Here is a 22,401-nt window from a genome sequence, read left to right on the forward strand (position 1 = left end):
TCACAGTGATAGAGCACATGTTCTGCATTAAGTAGGTTCCAGGTTCAATCACTACTGTCTCCTGGGGCTGGACAAATCTGTCTGAAACTCAGAGCCACAATCAGTCAGTGTAGAGCTAGATTTGTCTGTTACAGAGCAGTGTAACTGTCTATCTGAGATCCTTGGAAGGAAAGGATAGTATATAAATGTAATAAATAGCTAAATAGTTAATACAACCTCAATTTGGGAATTGACATAGCTGTTCCTTCTTCCTTATAGGCCTCCCTCTTTTTTGCCTCTGCTGCTGGGGGAATATTCTTTGCTACGGTTCTCCCAGCTCCTCCCTCTAACAGAGAAAGGGAGGGAGGGAGGGAGAGAGAGTTCCCCAGGAAATAAGCTTACCGCAGTGTGCTACTTCTAACTACTAACTGGAAAGTCAAGAGATCACAATTTTTCCCAAACGTGCCCATGCAAAATAAGAAAAAGAAAAGCTATAATTCACTTCCTTCAATTATTACCCACTGGAACTCTATCATAATCAGTCTTAGTAACTTTCTCCCCAGTATATATTTTTTATTCAAAACTGAGCCTTACAAATTACCTCTATTTTAGTTTACGAATAGGAAGAATGGGAAAAAAGTAAGCCCGAACCTGTTTGCTTAAAATTAAACTCCAATTGAAATGTGTCCATAGTAGCTTTCTATTAATTCCTAATAAACAATGGAGCTCAATAAAATGCACGCATGGTTTAGCACAGGAACAGATTCCTTATAGCTATAAATCAAACTAGAATGGGTATTACCATCGCTAATACATCCATTAATTCAACCTCACTGTTAACGTTACTACAGCTACGAAGAAAAACTTGGCTAATAGGCAGCTGCCTGCAATGATCCTGGCCTGAGGAAAAATTGCAAAGTTGAGCTAACACTCCTTGTCTTACTGAGCACAATAGCATTTACTTTTAAATCCAGAAACAAGAAAAATGTGAGAAACCAAGGCAATATGTTTATAGTGCATTCATTTGCAGTCTGCTATGTATCAAATCATATATGTACACAAATGTACAAACAGGAATAATCTAGGTGTAGGTATAATTCATGTTGCATATGCATAAGCAGGAGGGGGAGGGGAATTTATGAGAGGCTGGCCAGGTTTAATTTGTGTCTGCTTGTATTTAGCACTTAAAGTTTCTTACATTCAGTTTGCTCAGAAGCGTGATGAAGTGCTTCTTGCTTCTGCCTCAAATCAGAAATGCATGAAGTGCAGCTGCAGAGATAATACATTCTCCCCAAAGGCTTTGGCTGAGCAAATTAGGTGTCAATGGGGTGCCTGCGCAGGCAGTACTCTCTCTAATTAGTCTCTTGAGCCTGGTTGGTGGCGAGAATAAGATGATCTAATCAATTGGTCTGTGTCTGATGGTACGTGTAAAAATCCTACCAGGCAGAGCTGTCTCCCACAGGTCACTCACCTGCACAGCAGGATTGCTCATTTTCATTTTTCATCTCTTCCATCACATGATGCTGACAGTTGGTTTTAAGAAAATTGAATTTAAAAAAAGAAAGAAAGAAAGAAATCTGGTTCATAGGGCATGTGGGTCAGAATTAAGTTGCATTATGGGTATTGGTGATCCAGGTCATTAACATGGGTAGCAGAATACAAGCATGAATTTGTTTGCCATATACATGGTTTTGTCAATAACATAAAATCTTTTTATTCTTGATTCACAAAAGATGATTTCAGTAAAAATGTAAGCAAGGAAAGAGTACTTGTTCAATGCATTCGAGGGAGTGGTAATCTATTGTTTAATATTATCAATGGAATTTACCGGTAATTGGGAATGGCACTTTGCATGCAGAAAAACAGGGCATCCTCTTCGTTATCGCTTCGCTTTTAAAAAAAAACCCATGTGATTGGAGGAACCAGTATTCTAAAGTGGTATCAAGCCAGCTGTGTGCATTGAGCCTTGAGTGTGTTCAGCATGCTAAGACACTGTGGGAGCCCTGCCGCATCCTTTTTCTCAGAATGTACCTCCAAATGGACTGCCCTTAAAAGTCATGGTGTGTATGCAAAAAGAAGCTAGCATGCCCTAAGTATTTTTTTTAATTGGGACAAATATTCTGGAAATAGTGATATCTTACCCCATGCCTTGAACTATAATTAATATTTTAAATCAAAGCTTTGTCTCACTTCTGTTCTCCTCAGACTAGCAGCAACAGTATTTTAAAGTTATTATTTGGCTTCTTTGTTCAAGTCAGAAATGGTTCTCTGATTTATGAGAGAAGCAGCTCTATATGGCACAGGATTTGTGGACAAGATGAAAACATGATTGTACTGATTCTTAAGCCCTTAAGTTGTATCCTAATCATGCTCATTTTTTCCTGTAAATATACTGTGAAGAAATCAAACCTACCCACACAACCTTTTGCGTTTCAAAATTAAAAGTGCAATTTTGTGGCAGTATGTTGTTCTACGTCAAAGGGATTTTTGAGGATCTCTGAAAGCAAGCCTTCCTTTGCTCTTGGGAAATCAGAGGTAGCAAATACTGGATTTTGCAGCAGTTGCTGTTATAAGCAAAGACGTGACCGGAGGCCATATCACCATCTGCAAAGATTCTAAGAGAAACTTTGATTTTTCCTGATCTGAAGAAAAAATAAAAATTAACTGGATTCTTTTCTAAAATAGCTTTAAAAATACTGCCGTGAAACCAAGGACTGGTCTATAATGTAAGAACGGACATTGTGTCTATAACACTTGTGCACTGAGTAAAACCCATTGTCTTGTCTCCTAGACTTTGTATTGGTTCATTCTCTCCCTCAGGCAAGTGGTTTCTCACTCTTCTGGCAATGCAAAATGTTGGATTTTTTTAAATGACGCCATAAGAATAAAGTACCATATTTACTCAAGTATAATGCACCATCAAATCTAATGTGCACCTTAATTTTCACAATGTAATTTGGCCAAAAAAGTTGAGCATTAGATTTGAGTAAATACGATAATCAGTCTCCAACTCTATTTTCTGCTAGTTCTGCACACTAGCATCAGCAAATGCTTGTTTGAAAGGATGAAATTTACCCATAGTGATTAAGAAAGCACTTCCCCACTTCCTATTTCAATTCTATGTACTTCATAAGGCACAAATTAATTCTACTGAAGGTGGCACCAACAGCACCCACTAAAAAATTTGTTAAGAGGAGTCAGTCAAACAGTTGAGCTAATCAGTCAGAAGGTATTAGGGAGGTATAGGCCGGTAAATAAACTAAAGTTAAGATATCTGAGAAACCATAAACTTGTTAATGTTTGTAAAATAAACTTGTTTTTTTGGTTCACTTTTAACAACTGACTGAACTCAGTGTTTTACCAGAGAGTAACTGGTTGGTGGCAGCGGGGAAGCGAGCACAGTGGTGGCACAGGGATCAATAGACCGTTAAATGTCCGGGGACCCTGTGTGATCGCCACAGTGGCGTCACCCAGAATCTCTGTCAGAAGCTGTTATCAGTCACTAGAACCCATTAATAAGGTGCCCTGCATTTTCTGTGCATGGAAATAGTACTCTAAAGCAAGAGTGGAGAACCTTTTCCAACCCAAGGACTTCATTGCCTTCTGGGCAAACTTCCAGGAGCCATGTGCCAGTGGTGGGTGGTCTCAGGCAAAACTGGGTGAACCATTAGCCTAGGACACATTCTAGCCGGCCAAAATTATTAGAATGCAAAGCAAGGCAAGTGAGAGGTGTGGCTGAAAAGGTGGTGTGGCCAGATAGAGAGGTCTGAAGGACCCATTCAAGCCCTATACCTGAGTTCCCCACTGCTTGCCTAAAGCATGTACAATCTAACTCCATTACTAAGTCATCACAGACACATACCCGCATACGCAAATTGGGGTCTGGGATTCAGGGCAATTTCACTACAGAGCAAATTTTGAAGGCCCAGCATACCTCTTTACTTAGGTGCAAGCTTAATTAAATTTTTTTTATTATTATTTAAATTCCTCATTCTTGGAAGTAGAGCTTCCATCTTATTTCATCATCCAACTATTCCTAACGTTACATGATATTATCTCTTTTATTCTAACAAGCCATCCTGTGTGTTAGGTTTAAGACTAAATTGCCTGCCCAAGATTATAGAGTGAGTTTCAAGACTGTTCATAGAACTCTGTTCTCCTCCCCCACATCTCTAATGTGGACCCACATACCTGGCTCCAAATCTAGAGCTGATTAAGGGAAGCTCACTTACAGGCCAGGGAGGTGGATGCGTCTTTGTAATTTCAGAAGAGCCAGCCAACTGGCGATCAACACAGCCAGTTTCTGTTGCACAACCAGTTGCTCCTGAGTTCAGTTGTTTTAGGAAGAAGGGGTGGTTGTGGATCTGCTCAAGCTATGTATTTTAGTACACACCATTCAAGGAAAACATTTAAGAGTGCCTACAGTTCAAGCCTTTCCTTCAGAATAGCTTAATATTTGAAAAAAAGGAACCCTATATTACCTTAAACCAAAATCAGGTTGCTGATACTTAAGCATTATAACAAGTTACTTTGTACTGTTATGTTCTTGGCCATGATCCTTATTGTACTTTCTGTTGCTTTTTATAGGAACTAAGATCACCAGACTGGAGGAGAACCAAAACCTAAAAAGAGAGCCAACACTATGAAGACACCATGGCCCTGCTTCCTTTCTCTCTCAGTGGTGGATTTCAGTCACAAGAAAAACAATGCTGGCAAGACCTTGTTCCCCTTCCCTCTCAGTTTATTTAAAACCTTGCACGCATTTTGATACCTTGTGATTTCAGAGACCTCTGTGAAGATTAAGCTTTTTTGCTTACTGATACATGGCATGTTCTTTCCCCCCCAGCCTTTTGTGTTGAGTTTATCTGGTTTTTCCACAGCAGCACAAAACCCTTGTGAAGATATTTATGCTTTCACCAGCAATGTCTTATTAAGACAACACATTTGGTGTTCACACTTCTTCAGTAATGTCTGTAGATAAAAGCCAGTCATGGCATGCCACAGTGTGTGTGCTCATCGAAATGTTCCACATATTTTGCAAATTGTCAGAAGGATACTTTAAGCTAAAGCAGAGCTTTCCAAGTTGGTTGTAACACAATCAGTATCTTACAACTATGCCCATTTATTACTGCTAGAGGACATCACGTTCCTTTCTTTAACCATGGCAATAAGTGCATCTTAGTCACCCTGAGTTTGGTTACTCTGCCTATGTTGCATAATTTGGCAGATTTTAAAACAGGCTTCCACTATATATATAGTATTGAGTACTTCAAATATTTGAGACCTATTTAGAAAAAAGGGGTTTTGGGGTTCTACATTTACTTTTTCCTGTAGCTTAGTTCATAATATATTCTAAAAAGTAAAATAAAAAAGATGAAGGGGGGGAAATGAGTTTACATTAGGATAAGCACTATGGTATAGAATCTGTAGTTGCTGAATGAGCCATTAAAAAGCCTAGTTTTTAATAGTAATCCGAACTCCAAATATTTGTTCTTCCAAACCAAAGCATCTTTCCAGTTATTTTTATAAGATGTTCAGATACCATTGGAAAATGCCTCTGTTACTGCATCTTCAAATGGAATTTTCCCCAATAATCGTTCAAATTTCTAAAGATTAAAGTAATTGGGAATTGAAGGGATTTCTATTCTTGTTTTGAGGGAGGATGGATGATGGAACCTATGGGAATCTTATGGACTGTAGCAGTTTCTGCCTACCATTCACCATCCCTAACATGATTAATAACACTTGTATTCTAGGAGATGGGGAGTGGGCAATCCAAAAAAATAAATTTGACATGCTTACAGTGGGGATTTCTCATCCATTTATTCCAACAAAGAAAGCATATTTGCCTTTCTAGTAAATCAGCTGCCTAAAAACACGTCTATTTTTGTAACACGTCGATTGTAGCATCTAATGCTATGTTAGAAAAAAAGGAGAAAACAGGGATATAGGACCCATTCTGTACTTTCATTTTGTAAGCCGATGTCTTGATATTGTTTGGAGTTGGCAAATTATTGATTTTGCAGAGGACTTGTTTTTAGCAAAAGGCAACAGTGGTAAATATTATTCTGTGATATTGATTCTAGTAGTTATACAATAAGTAAAATATGCACCTCCTAAATACCACCTAATTACTACTACTAAAACTCAAACCCTAAATATCTCAAACTTTGTTTCTGTATCTGTGGAAACAAATAATCACAAAATATAATAGAACACTTTGAACGTAACACAGATGCCTTAACTATGACTTGCTTTGAGTTTCGTATTCAACCTTTTGTACGTAATCTCCTTTTCCAAGTTAGGTCATATTTAGTTGGATGTTTCAAGATGAGGGTTTCTTTTAAAAAAAAAAAAAGTATCTGTGCTTGCAAAAATGTGAGGAATCTTTGAGAATGTAACAAAGGTTCAATTAGGAAAATGAGGGTAGATCTTTAGATGTAAATCTCTTGCTTTGGCAGCTTAAGGAGTGAGGGAGGCAATTACACTCCTTGTTGAGGCATCTGATGGTTTGATGTTGAGAGGAATTCTACTGAAGAGCTCTCATCTGTGGTTTAAATGCCTAGCACCTTACTGTCCTCAATTAATCAAAAGCTCAGAGCTTCTGCTTAGGTTTTGTGAATGTGCGTATGTATGCTTTCAGTGCTTCCTCTATTTAAAATAGCCATTAATGCAACTGAACATATTGGCCTATAATATTTGGTTATCAGCTATCAAAGTCTGAGAGTCAGCCCCACTCCACGCATATCACTTCAATTACATGTTTTTGGAGTGATTTCCCATGGAGGATTACATACATAAAAACACTGTGTGAAAACTGAAAATCCACACACTCCCCAAGAAGGATTTGTGGTCAGAATACTACGTCATTCCTAGATATTCCTGTTATAATCTGGCTTTTCAATTCCAGTGTTATTTTCCACTTATATCCTTTCATACAAATCATTCCAAAAGCATGCATGAGAACAATAGTTTTGGCAGAGGCCCTATATTTAGCTTCTTAAAGAAGTTACTTTTTTGTTCAAGGTGCTGAGATTCCAACAGAATTCCATGTACTTCAAGCAACTAAATTTTAAACCAGCTTGAACTTTATAGTTGTATTGGGGTGGGGAGGTAATTGTCACTGCAGTGTAAGAGGAATACACATAAGGGTTGTGTGATGGGTATGATCTGCTGTATGATCTGTGCAGTATGATCTGTATCCACATCATCAGGCTGGCCAAGAGAAAAATCCAGTGGAGTATAGTTAACCCATGCAAGTCCTCAACAAAGAGAGTAGTAATTATAAAACCATGCCCTCCTCGTTTTAGAGCATACTCCAACCCCAAAATATATTCCAATGTTCTATTTGTTTCTGCCAAGTCCCAAGGCTAGATAATTTTGTTCATAACTCCCTCTACGCCATTTTATCCCTCTAATGATTCTCTTAAGGGTCACTCAGGCAAAACCGCTAATTTCCGGAACTCTATTCTGGAGGTGTAAAGGCAATCCTGGAGAGCTTTGAACACTACATAACACAGGTTTTTAAATGTTACATCTACCTCCACCATCAGCTGCGCAAGCTTTTTCTGCATCTGAGCATTGTGCCCTTGACTGCAGCAGGAGATGGGAATCTTGCGCTCTGGGCACTCCGAAGTCCCTTGCACTGTTTCCCGTGTGTTATGAAGCCACTCTGAGCTTTGCAAGATTGCAACAAAAGCCAAAACTTGATACAGTTCCAGTCCTCCTTTCAGCTACTTGAAAAGAAACAATTCTTATTCTCATTTCCCCATGTATATAACAATTGTGGGCTGATTCATATGTTGCTGAAATGGAGGTTGTTGCTTTCCCATAATTGAATCCCGTACTTTTCCAGTAACAGTTGAATGAGCTTTATGACATGGGTAGATGTAAAGTCTACCTACAGGATCCAACTATTCCACATGATTCTGTGCTTCAAATGCATAGCCAGAGAACTAGCAATAGAGGACCAGAGGTGGGTAGAGCCACAACCGTGCTGTTTTGATAACATATAGATTGGGCCTATGTGATTGGTATTAGAAATGCGAGAGCTTTCCTTTTCCTTACAGTACTCCTGAATTGTGCCCCTTCTTGTTTTAGTGGGTTTACCAATGAGGAGACTCACAGTTCTGAAGCTGTGAAGAGCTTCAGCTTGCAGTCAACAATAAGAGTTTGCTGTAATGTTGATTTTTCTTCTCAGAGGAACCCTACCAAACATGCAGAACACCTAAACAGTGGAGTAGTATTGGCATTACTTGACTATACAGTACCCTTGGGGTTATCTTAAGAATAAAGTGGTTAAGTAGCAGTAGAAATTTTAATGCACAATGGCTAGAAAACTTTGGGGTTCAAGTCTTCCTTTCAACATTTGGAAGAGCTTTACGTAGACATTTCCTATTTATTCTGGTTTGGAAAAACCCTCACCACTCTTAGTGGTGAGGGCAATAGACCCTAAGTGTGATCTTTTATGTGTGTGCACAATGGACTACAAACTGTGTGCTCCATACAAAACATTATTTTTGTTTTTATAACCTAATAGGATAAATGGCATTTAGACTGTACAGACTGGCACCGAATATAGATGCCATATAAATAGATGTTCTGTTATTGGCCATAACTAAACCTTCTCTCTTGACATAAAGGTGTGGAGGTAATTATATTTGTTGTTGCCTTGCAATATTCTCAAAAGCAAAAACAAAGGATGCACTAAGAAATTCCCTAATCCCAGAAAACTGCCCTTCTGCAGTGCTATATTCAAAATCTTCCCTTGCTGGGGCTCTTTATATAAGGCACAAAAGTGCTCTTTTTAACAGGGGTTTGGTACTCAAACAATGTTAATATTAAATATGTATACATACATATAGCCACACAATTTAGAATGACAGCTTAGTAAGCAGTATGGTTAAGTAAATGTTACATTGTTTGTTTTCAATGTGTAATTTGTCTGTATTATGAAAGATGTAATGGTTCGTCAGGTGTTGACTGTTTTCATGTAATATTATATTGAATAAAGTATCAAAGGATTTCTATGCTTCTTGGTAGTTTTATGTACAGTTAGTACCACAATTCAAAAAATTTAAAAACGTATGGAGAACATATGAGAATGGGAAAGGAGAGCTTTTTGTTTAAGGGGTTTGAATTACTTCCATTGGCTTTATTGATAAATTTACTTTTTGAGAACAAATTGCTGCACAATATTGTCATTTGTTCATTCCCTCTGGGTTTAAACCAATGGTGGCAATGATATCTTGAATTAACAAGAAATGTCCTATTCCCCTGTGGTTATATTTCATTCAAGATACAGGACAAAAATACAAATTCAGAGGCTGTGCTTAAGGCAACCTTCTTTCTACACAGGATCAAAGTACCACCATTGGGGGGCGGGGAACCACTAACACTCTTCAAAACAATATAATTTGGTTATGTGGATATAGCTCATATTTCAAGTTGCTTCTTAGCTGTACCTCTTGCCAAGTTCAGCCTGGCTGTTACCACCAAGAAAGCTTTTGCTGTAATAGCTACTGCTCCCCAGAGGAAAGTAAAACCAGAGGGAAGGTGTTTGAGCAACCCTGTGCCACTAGGTTAATGCACAGCTTTTCAGAATAATGGCCGCCATTGTAAATCATAGCAGTGTGAACCCTACAGCAGCAAAACAGCCCGCTGCTACCAGTGGGGGGTGGTGTTATGGGCATTAGCTTTGAGAAGCTTATACTGCACAAGAGCGAGGAGGATAAAGGATACAAATCAGGAAACAACTGACAAGACTTTTTATTATTAAAAAAAAAAAAATCCAGGGCCTAGTATTTACTGTTCATTCCCCTTGTGAATAGTCGTATATATTGTCTGCAGTGAATCATGCTGAGAGTGTCAAGCACAATAGCTAAGAGCACACTAACAGTTCCACGGTTGTTCCTTCCAGTGGTGCTTGCTGAACAAGTAGAGCACACAATTGCTAAGCTCTGTTCTATTTCCAGAGAGTTAGAGAGAGATGAATTTGTGATTAATTCACAGTGCTAATATTCCTGTCTCTACAGACAGTGGGAACAGCAGCATATTTCAGAATGAAAAGCTTTCTCCTCGGCCAGTAGCCAGGGCCACAAAACACTGACAGGAAAGAGACCTTTCTCCGCATTGTCCAAACTTTGCTCCTGCTAGGTAAAATAAAGCTCTGCTTGTGCTGGACACTATCTTCTTAACCACTGATGGCCAGACCTAACACATCAAGCTTAGGAAATTTATCCTTTTTCTCCCTGTCCCAGTGACAGATATTACCATGAAGAGAAACAGCTTAGCAGTGGATTACCTTATTCCCTACTTTCAAAGCCTTGTGGAGTGAGAACAATTAGCAGGTGAAGGATGCTCAAAACTGGCTACCTCTTTGCCCATCTACCCGAGGGTCACAGAATGAATGGAAGAACTGTGTCTATAGGTGGCCATTTTAATGGCAGCAAATGCTTATGCAGTGGTTGTAAAGATAATCCGACCGCTAGCCAACCAAAGCACATTTCATGATCAGAGATGTCACTTCCTCAAGACTGTAATGGGTCAATTTTCTCTTGTTATCAGTGAAATAATTATTACACCCTGAACTTGCTGGGTGGCTTCTAAAGAGGGGTAAAGCTGGAGGCAAAATAGTAAGTAATGTCACATAGGGCTGTCATTTATTGAAATTAATTTTTTTGTTACCTTTGTGGGGTTTGAGGCTAGATCAGAGAACTCTGAGCACCTGTCATGGATTGTCTGGATGCAGAAGGGTGGTGGGAATCTCCAAGGGAAGGAGGCTCAGAGGCAGGGGATTGGTGGTGGGATGATAACGAGTGGTCAGAGGGAGAAGATGGAGAAGACTGGGAGAAGTTGTTGGAAGCTGAAGAGGTAACGGGGTTTAGTGAGGAGTAAGAGCCTGTGGCAGAGAGCAGACCAGAACCAGAGGCAGAAGAGGAGGATGGAGAGGAGTGGTGGCCAAGAAACAGCGATGCATCAGGCTGGTGAGGAAGCCAAGCTGTCTCCCCCTCCTGCTGTGACCAGCTCCCCTCCCCTGTGGTCTCCCAGAACCCAAAGAGGTATGATGAGGACAGAGCAAAAGCAGGCAAGATGATGAAAACTCAGATTGCTTGAGAAGGAACTGGGGGAGGATGGGGCTTTGCAAGTGGTGGAAAGGCGGGAACCTTCAGTCCTCACAAGTGTCTCATAGGGGCAAGTTCTACTGGGAAGAGTTGCTTGTGCTCACTAGGTCTGGCCTCCTAAGCTATCTCATTTCTTTGAATAAAGAGTTAGCTTCACTGAAGCAATATGAGTTACTGCTGACCTGCTCCTAGCACCTGCTCCTGACAGCACCTTTTGATAAGACCAAGACTGGAGCCCAGTTCAAAAGCTGTCTTGTTTGCCTAAGGCAGGGTTGGAGAACATGTAGTCCTCCAGATGTTGGGACTCCCATCTCCATCAGCCCCAGACAGCATGATCAATGGTCAGGGATGGTCGGAGCTGGATACCAAATAATCTATGGAGGATTATTATTATTTATGAGGTTTCTATACCATTCTTCATCAGAGGATCACAGGGCAGTTTACAATATAAAAGCACAAAAATACATGCCATAATAAACAATATGCACTTTCTATATTTCTTTGCCACTTTGTCTTTTCCAGTTAACACAACTTCCTAGTTCTTGTGACATTTTATCCTACTTCATTGTTGAGGTAACTGGCACACATTCAAACCATAAATAATAGCTTAGGGGATGCATTGCAACAGAACTGATTTGATTTGAGGGGGGGCAGGACTGAAATTTTGTTCTCTTTTTGCAACACCTACTTTTGTACTTTTTATTTTCTGGAAATTCTGCAAAGAGAAGGTGCTACATCGCTATCAGTATTTTGATAGTATCTTGGAACAAACCATTCTGGCTTGGAGGCCTAAAGGCAGCAATTCTTAGAATGTTTTTCCACAACCAAGACTGTGCTTCCAAGCTGGGAATTATCTCACGAAACACACACTACTTCAGAATCTAGACTGTCTTGCATTAATAGTGTGCGAACAAGCTGTGCATTCTAACAGCACCAAGAGAGACAACTGCTGATGCCCAGTCGGACATTTGGGAGCTGCCTGCTGTCTTGCATTTCCTGCTGAGAACCCTTGGGAAATATAAGGGCAGGGGAGAAAGATTTGATGTCTGAAAGAGAGAGAGAGAGGAATAGGAATGATGGCAGCTCAGAGAGATAGCAGTAAGTTGAAGGAAAGGAAGGGTAGGAGGAAATTCATCTTTGAGAAAGAAACACAAAGTTTGCAGCCGAGGAAAGTAAGAAATGTTAAAGGGTACAAGATTAATTAGCATGGAGATACTGGGACAAAAAAATTATTATAATGCACTAGTCGAGTTATCCAAGTCTACAGTCACTCAACTGCTTGATTATCCAATACTATGGAAACAAAAATGCAGAACTGTTGTGGTTGGGACGGATATTGTGTGTGTGTGTGTGTGTGTGTGTGCACTTCCCCCAAATGGTGAGAAGTTCCAGGAGCAATAATATAGAATATAAGAGGAGTTCTGATGGATCGGTTCAGTCCTATCCAACCCTACCCAGTATACAACTATGTTTCTACTCACAGCAGACCTATTGAAAATCAATTGAATTAATCTAGTCTTTTCAGTAGGTCTACACTGAGTACAACTACCACTGGATACAACCCAGAAGGAATCAGGCCCACTCCCAGTGTGTTCCTCATTCTTTCAATCCTCTGGTAGAATTCAGTGCTTTTTTAATGTAGCACCATGCAAGGGCACACATAGGGTTGGACCAAATTGGCTCCCGACAAGGCCGGTGTGTGTGTGTGTGCAAAAATTGTCACTCCTGCCCTGGCTCAGAGTGTCTAGGAGCCAGCCAGCCCGCCCATCTGGGGCTGCCCCTCCGTTACCTGGGTGGCCAGGCGAGGTGCACAGATTTCTCTGGGTGCCTCAGTGAAGGAATCCAGTCATTGGTGTGGGCTGTTGCCCTGTGGGGCCCCCTCCCTAGAAGCCCACCAGCCCTATCAGAAGAGTGAGAGCAGAGCTCAGAGGGAAGGAAGAGTCTAGGTACACTTCTGGTGGAGTGCAAAAGGCAACGAAAAGCCAAGTTTCTGGTCCAGCTTCAGAGGCGCCCATACAGCTCCTTGCCAAGGGAGCCTAGGTATGCCTCTGGAGCCATGCAGCAACAGAAGGCGGCACCACATTAAAACAAAAACACTGATTTACAGCTGAGAAGGAGAAATCAAGAGCTTTCTCCCAAACACACATCTTTGATTTCATTCTCAGTCTTATGAAAACATAAGAGCCCTGTTGGGTAAGACCCAAGGCCCCTCTAGCCCGGCATCCTATGCCCGACAAGCCAACCAGGTGCCAGTGGGACCTGGCATAAGCACAACCCGAGTGGAACAACACTCTCCCCTCTTGTGATTTTGAGCAACTGATATTCAGAGGCATACTGCCTCCTACACCAGACATAGTTTATAGCTGTCACAACAAGGAACCATTGATACCTTACACTCCATCAAGCTCATCCTCAATATTTTGCTCAAAAGAATGGAATAGACCCCCAATACTAAATTACTATTAAAAAGCAAATGTACCAGGTTTGTTTTATTGTGTGCAATGACAGTCCTGGGTTACCAGTCTTTAGTACAAGGGGTGTGGGTGGGTGTATACGTACATGTTTATTTGGCTTTGGTAAGTCTGATAATTTATAAAACAGCATTTTTAGCTATTTTTTAAAAGGCTTTTATATTATGCTGACACACAGTGATTATGCTCTTTGGATAGTTATTATATAATGTTTGTTTCTCCTCATTTTGCACTGCAAATTTAATGCAGTGGTACCTCAGGTTAAGTACTTAATTCGTTCCGGGGGTCCATTTTTAACCTGAAACTGTTCTTAACCTGAAGCACCGCTTTAGCTAATGGGGCCTCCTGCTGCTGCCGTCACGCTGCCCAAGCACGATTTCTGTTCTCATCCTGAAGCAAAGTTCTTAACCCAAGGTAATATTTCTGGGTTAGCGGAGTCTGTAACCTGAAGCGTATGTGACCTGAAGCGTATGTAACCCGAGGTACCACTGTATATTTATTGAAAAGTGGTAGTGTTGACTGACATTGATATTTACAGACGCCTGAAAAGACGCCATATTTTAATATGTCACTTACCGGTAGTTTGAGGTTCACACTCTTTTTTTTTGCTTTGTTGCTCACCAAGGTAAGGTAGGGTATAATATAAACTCAGAATTCAAAATAACATCCTAAGTCATCTTTTAAAAGCTTCCTCACAGACCAATAATGTATCTGCTTGAGAAAATTTACTTCTAAATTGAGATGCTAATATCTACAATCCTGAGAGGCCAATTGTTTTAGTTTGGAGGGATGCAAAGTCTGTTGACTTGCATCCCTTGAGAAGTTGTTCATATATTGAAGTGTTTCTTTTAACAGTAGCAAGCATTTCCCAGGCTTAGCCTGGTGTACATATAAAATAGTATACTCTGACCCAGACAAGGACAGCATCAGAGAGCATGACAATTCAGATTATAAATATGAATGAAATTATTCATATATGCATTATTTTGTTGGTCAATACAGAGTTGTGAAGCATGGGTGATATCCAACTTTAATGATACTCAAAACAAACCATTGAAAGCTGTAGAATTAAGGTACATTGATTTCAATGGGTGCTATTCAACACTGCACTCTTCCAATCATTCTGTCTGCACAAGCTTTTCAATTTGCTGAACCGAATGATTCCTCCCTCCTCCCCCTTGCATTCTTCTGGGGGTTCTCCTGAATCCCCTAGAGCCTATTTTTGGGGAAGCATGTGTGTGCACAAGAGGAAGTGGGGGAGCTCCGCTGGCAAAAGCAAAAAGTCTGTGTGGGTCTTCTGCCAACAAGGCTGGCCCAATGGGTCTACTCTAGAAGTGTGACTAACATTGAATATCACCCTGTGTTATCTTTTACTTTACTGGATATATTTCATTTTTAAAAAATTGTACATGGCTTGGAAACTGGTTATATTAAGCAGTTTGTGATTTATTTATTTTTGTAAAATGAACTATTGCTGTTGACTCTACTATTACATGTAAATGCTTCTAATCTAAAAAGGTAGCTTGGGTTTGGATCCAGAAATGCATAACTTGAAAGCCAAATGGAAACTTGGGACTAGATCCAGGCTCAGTTTTAGATGATGTTTATGGGGAAGAGCCATAGCATGTGCTTTGTCTACAGAAGGTCCTAAATTCAATTCCTGGCATCTCTAGGTAAGGCTGGATGAGAGCACAGTCTGAAATCCTGGACAGCTGCTGCCAAACAGTGCACACAATACTGAGCTAGGTAGACAAAGGTCTAATTCAGTATAAGGCAGCTTGCCAGTGTTCCTTCCTGTGCTCCTAGTTAGTTTAACTTAGTTCTCACTGTTATCATTCAGGCTTCACTTAGCCCTGATTTGCTTGTTAACTTGAAACCCAACTGATACAGGGGAAACTAATTTAATCTAACTTATTGTCCAGATGCATCCCTGTGTTTCATTGTGGAGAGGATTCTGTTTTCCCAGGAGACTGTCCACCTGGGATGGAAGAAAGGAACAGGGGGATCTATACGCATGCCAGTATCATTCCACACTAGAAAACTGAAACAGTTGTCTCTTAAGCTCTTTCATATATTTTAGGGGTGAGGTACCTTTGGCTCTCCTGATGCTGATAACCTACATTTCCCATCTGTCCCAGCTAGCAAGGCCAATAGCCAGGGACGATGGAAGTCGTAGTTCAGAAATATCTGAAGGGTCAAAGATTCCCCACATTTTGATTTGTTTATTTGTAGCATGGCAATGACACTTCCTTGTTTGGCTGTATGTTTGGCTTGCACATGCATATTTGAACCAGCTGCCCAAAAATGTGTTTCTGCTAATATTTACTTGCCAACGGGTTGTTCAGTTTGGCCATATGTACTTACAGTAAACCGTAAGAGCCATGATTTACAGCAATGGTTGTACAGGTCAAATTTCAATTACCCTGGCCTCTAACCCCAGTGTCCCACTGTTTATTCTTCTTAGCAACAGACATGACATTTTTCCTGTAGAATTTGTGGATACTACCTATTGTCAGGAAAGTTCCTCTTATAGTGCACCTAGGTCTCTTTTCTGGTGGAAATGTGAATTCATTTGAGGGGGTGGAAGTGGAGTGACATCTGCTTCTCTCACTTGCTATAAGACGGCATGTCTCAAAGCACAGGCAAAGCAGGTGGCTTGGCCCTTGCTCTCTTTAGACAATTGCAGCTTAAGGGGGGGAGCCGCAGGAGGTGCTTCCTGGAGCTCCTGCTCACTCTGCGCATCTATATGCCACTCTTCCTGAAGATATGGTTTTGCTGCAGTTTAAGTTCATTAAAATTCGTAGGCACCTATTTCTAAAAAAGACTCAAGGCATCGTGCAGTAGATTAAATTACACAAAAAAATCCATACAAGACAACAATATAAAATGATACCATAGTCACAGCATGCTACGCTACTGGATAAAAAGTATCAGGGATAATCAACTAAGGCAGGCAGAAAGCAACTCCCATATCTCATCAGGTGCTTGGGGGGAGAGGAATGTCGTTATCAAGTGCTGAAAAGCTTTTCACATATAGGAGGCCACTACTGAAAAGGCCCTTTGTCACCACTCTCTGAACCATCCTTGGAAAGGCACCTGGAAGTGGGCTTCAGGGATTGACCTAAGGTTGTAACCAGGGTCATGGTGGTAGAAGTGTTCTGTCAAGTACTGGGGTCTCAAAATGTATAGGCAGCCAGGCCAGGCCAAGTGCTACATGATCTGGTTTCTGGTTTCAGCCATCAATCTGGCCACTTGCCCTTCTGCATCAGATACAGTTTCCAAACTGCCTTCAAAGGCAACCCCATTTAAAGCTCATTACAGTAATCAAACCTGGAGCTTATATACCACACATTCTTCCTTCCCCCACCAAACTGTGAAAAATTATGGCGTTAAAGGCATAAGGGAAAGAGACTTCTTCACTGCTCTGCCTCACACAGTCTTCAAGTTTATTAAATATAATTAAGCTCGCTTTATAAAAGGGCAACATTTCAGCTCCTGAAAGTGGGGCTGACACATGTATGGGAATACATAGGCCATATGGATCTGCCTCTCCCTTTGTGCCACTCTCTTTGCATTGTTGCCTGAGACTGCGGCGGGGGGGGGGGGGGGGAGAAGTCAGCCGGAGCTGCTGAACACAAGACGGTGAAGGAAGTCGTTTCCCTAGTAACAATAACCATGTAGCAGATCTCACAACTTCTTGCCCTTTCTTATGGGATTTTGTTTTGTTGTTTGTTTGTTTTTCCTGGGTCAGACAGAGTAGAGGCAAAGGAAAAAGGAGGGGGAGAAGGAGGAGAAAAAGCCAGCTAAAAAGCATCTCTTATCAGCTTGCTTGTGAGGAAGAAAAAGTCTAGAGACTCAAACATGTCAGCTGTGTTTGCTGAAGGTGCCGTGGCTGACTTTGTTATCCTTCTTTCAAAACAAAGCAAAGCAAAAACTATTGCTGCAGACCCAGCCATCAGGTGCACCAAGGATGGGTCCAGCTCAGCAGCTTCTGGCTCACTCTTGCCTTTCCCAACCACTAATTTATGACTGCCTTCTCCAGCAGCCCTGCTGTGTCTGGTAGCCTTGCCTCCAGTTGGACAACCTGTGGCTTGGGGCTCAAGTGTCACTCTTGCCACAAACAGCAGTGCCACAAGGCAAGATGGCCGTGGTGCGGAGGTCCTTCAGGATTTGTAGCCAAGACAAACAGCCAGGCCCAGCACCCGGCACCCTAAGGCAGCTGCCAGGTCTCCAGAGCTGGCTGTTTCAGTCCCTAGCAGTGGGTTCACCTGATGCATTGTAATTTATGCATGTACCCAATACCGATGAATTGTAAGGTGAATTGTAAGGGGCACCTATTCCCCATCCCTGCCACACAGAACCCTTTGCTGCCACCCCTAATGCCATGTGAATTTATCAGCTATTTATGTGGGCCACAGGTGGGTCACGGCCTAACATTCTGTTGCCCGGCCATCCATCCTTCAGCAAGCTGTTGGTTGTAGGGAAAGATGTTAAAAGAGAAGAAGAAAGAAGAAAGAAAGGAGGAGGCATCAGAAACACAGAGAGAGGAGTCCCCACCCATAACTGGCTTCAGCCCTGCCCACAATTGGCATTTGATCCTTGACGGCGAAAAAAGGGTGCGCCGCCAGACTACCAGTACTGTATGGAACTACCTTGAGATGGGATGTAGTTGAGCTAGAAAGGGTATCTGTCCAAGGTGCTGAGTTGTATGTAGCATGGCTGCTACTCACCCACTTAGGTAGTATGGGGCTAAATGGGCAACTGGTCTAATTCACTAAACACCACTCTCTTCTTTTCTGGTTCATTGTCAGTACACTTAAAATGCGGTTCATGAATTGTTTTTCTCTCCAGATAGGGAGAGTCATACATTTGGATCTATGAATAAAAGTTTCTGTTCCGTTTTTAAGGGTAAAGATTTCTCATTGTAGGGTTTGTTTATTTATTTATTTATTTTAAAATCAATTTCCCTACTTTTCTCAGCCTCCAGGGCCTGACTATAAACAAGCTTATATTGTTGTGAAAAGACTCAGTCATCTGTCTGTATCATACGCCGGGATGTCGAGCGTTTTCTCCTTTTCTCTTGCCCTTGTTGCTTTTAATGCTGGGTTCTTTTCTCCAGCCATCCATAGTAAACACCAATTCCATTTCCATTCTATTATTTTTCTAATCAAGAGTTTGTCATGCAAAAGAAGATCTGAGGTGACTGTGTTTTCCATTATGCAAAGTATTCAACTATGATAATGGCTTTAGGACAGTTTCAGAAAGAAAAGGTGGGGGGAGGGGAGGAGTGCATGGAAAGATCCCTTCATATATATTTCCTCCCTCACATTTAAAATTCAGGCCACTGAGTTCACCCTAATTTGCCACACACATTTTCTCTAGTCTCCCCAATCTGTTCTTATTGTAAATAAAAGAATTGGCAGCTTCCAGTGAATGGGCTTCTCTTAAGTGCTTATCAAAAAAAAAAGGAGGGGGGAGGGAGGAATGTAGAAGAAGGAGAAGAGGGAAGAAAGGGATTGTAAAATGTAGTCATATTTAGTACACTCTCCGCTTCTCTTTGCTTGCACAACTAAACTCGCATTTAGTAAAATCTACAGTCAATGAATTTTACCTTTTGAGCCCAAGTTGTTTCTGCTCAGAACAAAGTAATAATAATATAAAGAAAAAATGCCAGCAAAGGAAACCTGACATTTCTTAGAAATTTTCTAGTCTGTCTTATGCCAAATCCCATAGGGACGACGGGGCTGTAAAGAATGGGAGTTTATTTTCCAAGTGCTTTGAACACGGCACTTTCATATTTTCTGGGGCAAGGTGCTTTGGCAATCTCAATAATTGTATTTTGCTATTAGTCTATCATTTGAAAATGTTGAAGATTCTGCACGCACCTGATGAGGCATGAGGATTTGCTTGCTTTTAGTTTGCATGGTAATTAATGTCCAAGCAAATGCAAAAACGACTGCCGTAAACCTGATTTCTAGGGCAACTATATATATTTTGCTAGGCCCACCTAGCAACACAGCAACCACCTCTCTGATCAGTGGGGATCACTACCAACATCTACACCACCTTGAGGTGGATTGCAATAGGCAATATATAAAAATCCTTGTAAATAAACAAAAGTAAATAAAACTCATGGTATGCATCACAGTTTATTTATCCAAGCCAAACAACAAGAAACCCCCCTCCCCTAAAATTAGAATCATAAGGGATCAAAAGCACAGAGCCATCCACAAGCCAGCCTGCCTGGTTTCCCCACCCTCCGTCTCACGTCAATCCAAACCACAGTACACCATCATGGCTGAGATTTAGAGTACTATGTCAGGCAATTTTTTTTTGTCCAGTGGAACTTTGGATATGATACTCAACCACATGGAGGGGGCTTTGGGGAGCAGCTTGTGGCATTGGGGAGGAGGGTGTCTGCCATTCAAAATGGGTAAGTAAATATCCCATTGAGCATGCCCACAACCATTGGGCGCATCTAAAGTAACTCCTTAGACATCCCAGCCAATGTGCTGCACAAGATTATTTGAAGAGTGCTGGAAAAGCCATGACCAATACAGTAAGAGAAGGTCAAATGAAGGTCAATAGTCAAATGGGCCTTTGTAATTAATCAGATCTGGAGTACGCCTTGTTTCTAAGTATCAATGAAACTCTTAAAGTTTTTTGTTTACACACACACACACACACACACACACACACACGCCACTCAAGAAAGAGGTGCCGGAACTCACCATGAACACTACCCTCATTTTCTTAGAACAACAATGGTGCCCACTTGAGAGGTGCAGGAACTCACCTGAGAGGTGCCAGAACTGAGTTCTGGTGAGTTTTAAAAAAGCTGTGTGATTGTTTGTGACTCTGGGATTTTGATTCCTTTGGGCGACAGATAGTGCTGATGTCTGTATGAGCAGAATCCATTGGAAGCAAAGATGCAACAGAGATCCAGAAAACATGTATCTCTCCACCATCACCACCTCCCACAAGGTTGCATACCTGTTTCTGGCTAATTCTAGGTAAAAAACTGTATTTGTGCAAACTTCAAAACTGCTGTTTCACACTACCACAGGGCTCCACGGCTGCAGGTAAATGGCCGTTTCCAGGAAACGTAGTTCTGGTCCTATCCTTCCTTTACACATTTCATTTACCTGCCCTGAGGTTTTAGGCTGCCCTATCCTGTATTGTTTAAAATATTTGTTTTTATTTTAAACTGTACCTGGTTTTAATCTGTATCGCTGAAAACCATTTTGGGACCTTTAGCAAAAAGGGTCTAGAGATCTAATACGTGAATAAAATAAATAAAAATGTAGTGAGAACATGTGGTGAGGATTTTCAGATCCCTGAACACTCGGTCACCATGGTCAAGCTGGCCAAACTCACAACAACAACACCTACCAAATGCTTGAGAAAACATTTAGAAAACGAAATGCCTTTATTTGGCACTGAATTATATAAGAGTCGGTCATCCTAATTTCCAGAGGCTGGGTGCCACAAATGAAAAGGCCCTGCTGCAACCTTACCTCACTATATTAATGTGCTGCATTTTTGAAATGGCCACTTATTGGCTAGCTTCTAATTCAGCACTAATTCCTGGAATCCTTGCAGAGTTCTGATATTTTTTTACTCTCTGTGAAGTATTTTAACATCCGTCACAACCAGCACAGTCCCATTGTCCACCTCACACCGACCCCCAAACAAGAAGGGAGTCAGCAGCACCTTAATTCATCTTGTTTATACATCCTCCACCTCCCCTCAAAGACAGCCCTCGATGATTGTTTTGACACAATCCTTAGAGTAGGTAGTAGAATAGAAGTATTACCTTGGCAGGCTGCAGGCCAAACTCTTGTTCAAATTCTTCTGGCTGAAAAGCTCCCCTTCTTAAACTCCACTTTTTTCAATTCATCGTCTTGAATACAGAGCTAGGCACTTCATCTCAGTGTGTAGCAAGACTTGGTCTTTGTGCCTTTAAGTCACATAAGAGAGAGAAAAAGAAAGAAGGAAAGGTGTAGGCCTTAATGATATTGTTCCATCATGCTAAGCACACACTGTAACAATCCTAGATGCTCATTTCCTTCAGACCTGAGTCAATCTAAATTACACAAAGGTTTTTCAAATCAGTCTAGATTTTGCTTTTGCTTGTAATTTTCAAATTGTCCTATCACAAACTTTTAGGGTGATCTGTAACAAAGGACAAAGTCCCTGCTCTCCACCAATCAATGTCAAGCACTTAAACAAAAAACTTATACCATTCATTAATCTTATTATGTGTCTGCTCCAACAGTAGCTGCAATGTAAAAGGTAAGGAACTGATTTGGAGACAAAATCTTTTGTACAAAGCCATCCATGACTTTATGAGCAAGTTTTGAACCCACATCCAATCTCAGTACTGTATTTATTACACTTTAGTTCTACCTTTTGTTCAAGAAACTCAGGGCATCATACATGTACCTGCCTCATTTAATCCAAACAACCCTGTAAACCTGGTTAGGGTGAGAAAAAGAGAAGGACCCAGTGAGGGTTGACTGAGTGGATTTGAAGCCACATATCCCTGGTCCAAGACTCTATCCTGCATTGGCTCTCCTTGGACCAAACTTCAGCTCTGTTTACCAGGTTTCTGTCCATTTTTAAAATATGGTGTTCCTCTTGTTTAGCAGAAGTGTTCAGAATTAATTTAGTAACCTGAATTTGTAATTCCACAAAGCAAACAAAGTGTTTCCATTGTACTATGAACAGTATAGTTAGGACCATACCAGTGTAGGATTGCCTTCCAGTACCTTGAAATTGTAGTGAGTTATAAGAAAAGTTTAAAAAGTTTATTTAACCCCAACAGT

General features: G+C 41.0%; 1 protein-coding gene and 1 long non-coding RNA gene across 7 annotated transcripts in view; one reads left to right on the top strand and one right to left on the bottom strand.

Annotated features, from left to right (window-relative positions):
- CDK14 (cyclin dependent kinase 14) overlaps window positions 1-9,004 on the top strand; it is a 217,314-nt gene extending 208,310 nt beyond the window's left edge. For all 4 annotated transcript variants that reach the window (XM_080975365.1, XM_080975367.1, XM_080975368.1 and 1 more), the window contains one exon: window positions 4,567-9,004. The gene's annotated coding sequence lies outside the window, so the exon portion shown is untranslated. The remainder of the gene's footprint in view (window positions 1-4,566) is intronic.
- LOC308459755 overlaps window positions 1-22,401 on the bottom strand; it is a 239,035-nt gene that overhangs the window by 15,219 nt on the left and 201,415 nt on the right. For all 3 annotated transcript variants that reach the window (XR_013978305.1, XR_013978306.1, XR_013978307.1), the window contains one exon: window positions 21,390-21,533. This is a non-coding gene — a long non-coding RNA (uncharacterized lncRNA). The remainder of the gene's footprint in view (window positions 1-21,389; window positions 21,534-22,401) is intronic.

This window comes from Podarcis pityusensis (genome assembly GCF_964106645.2).
Source record: "Podarcis pityusensis genome assembly, chromosome: 12".
Lineage (NCBI taxonomy): Eukaryota > Metazoa > Chordata > Lepidosauria > Squamata > Lacertidae > Podarcis > Podarcis pityusensis.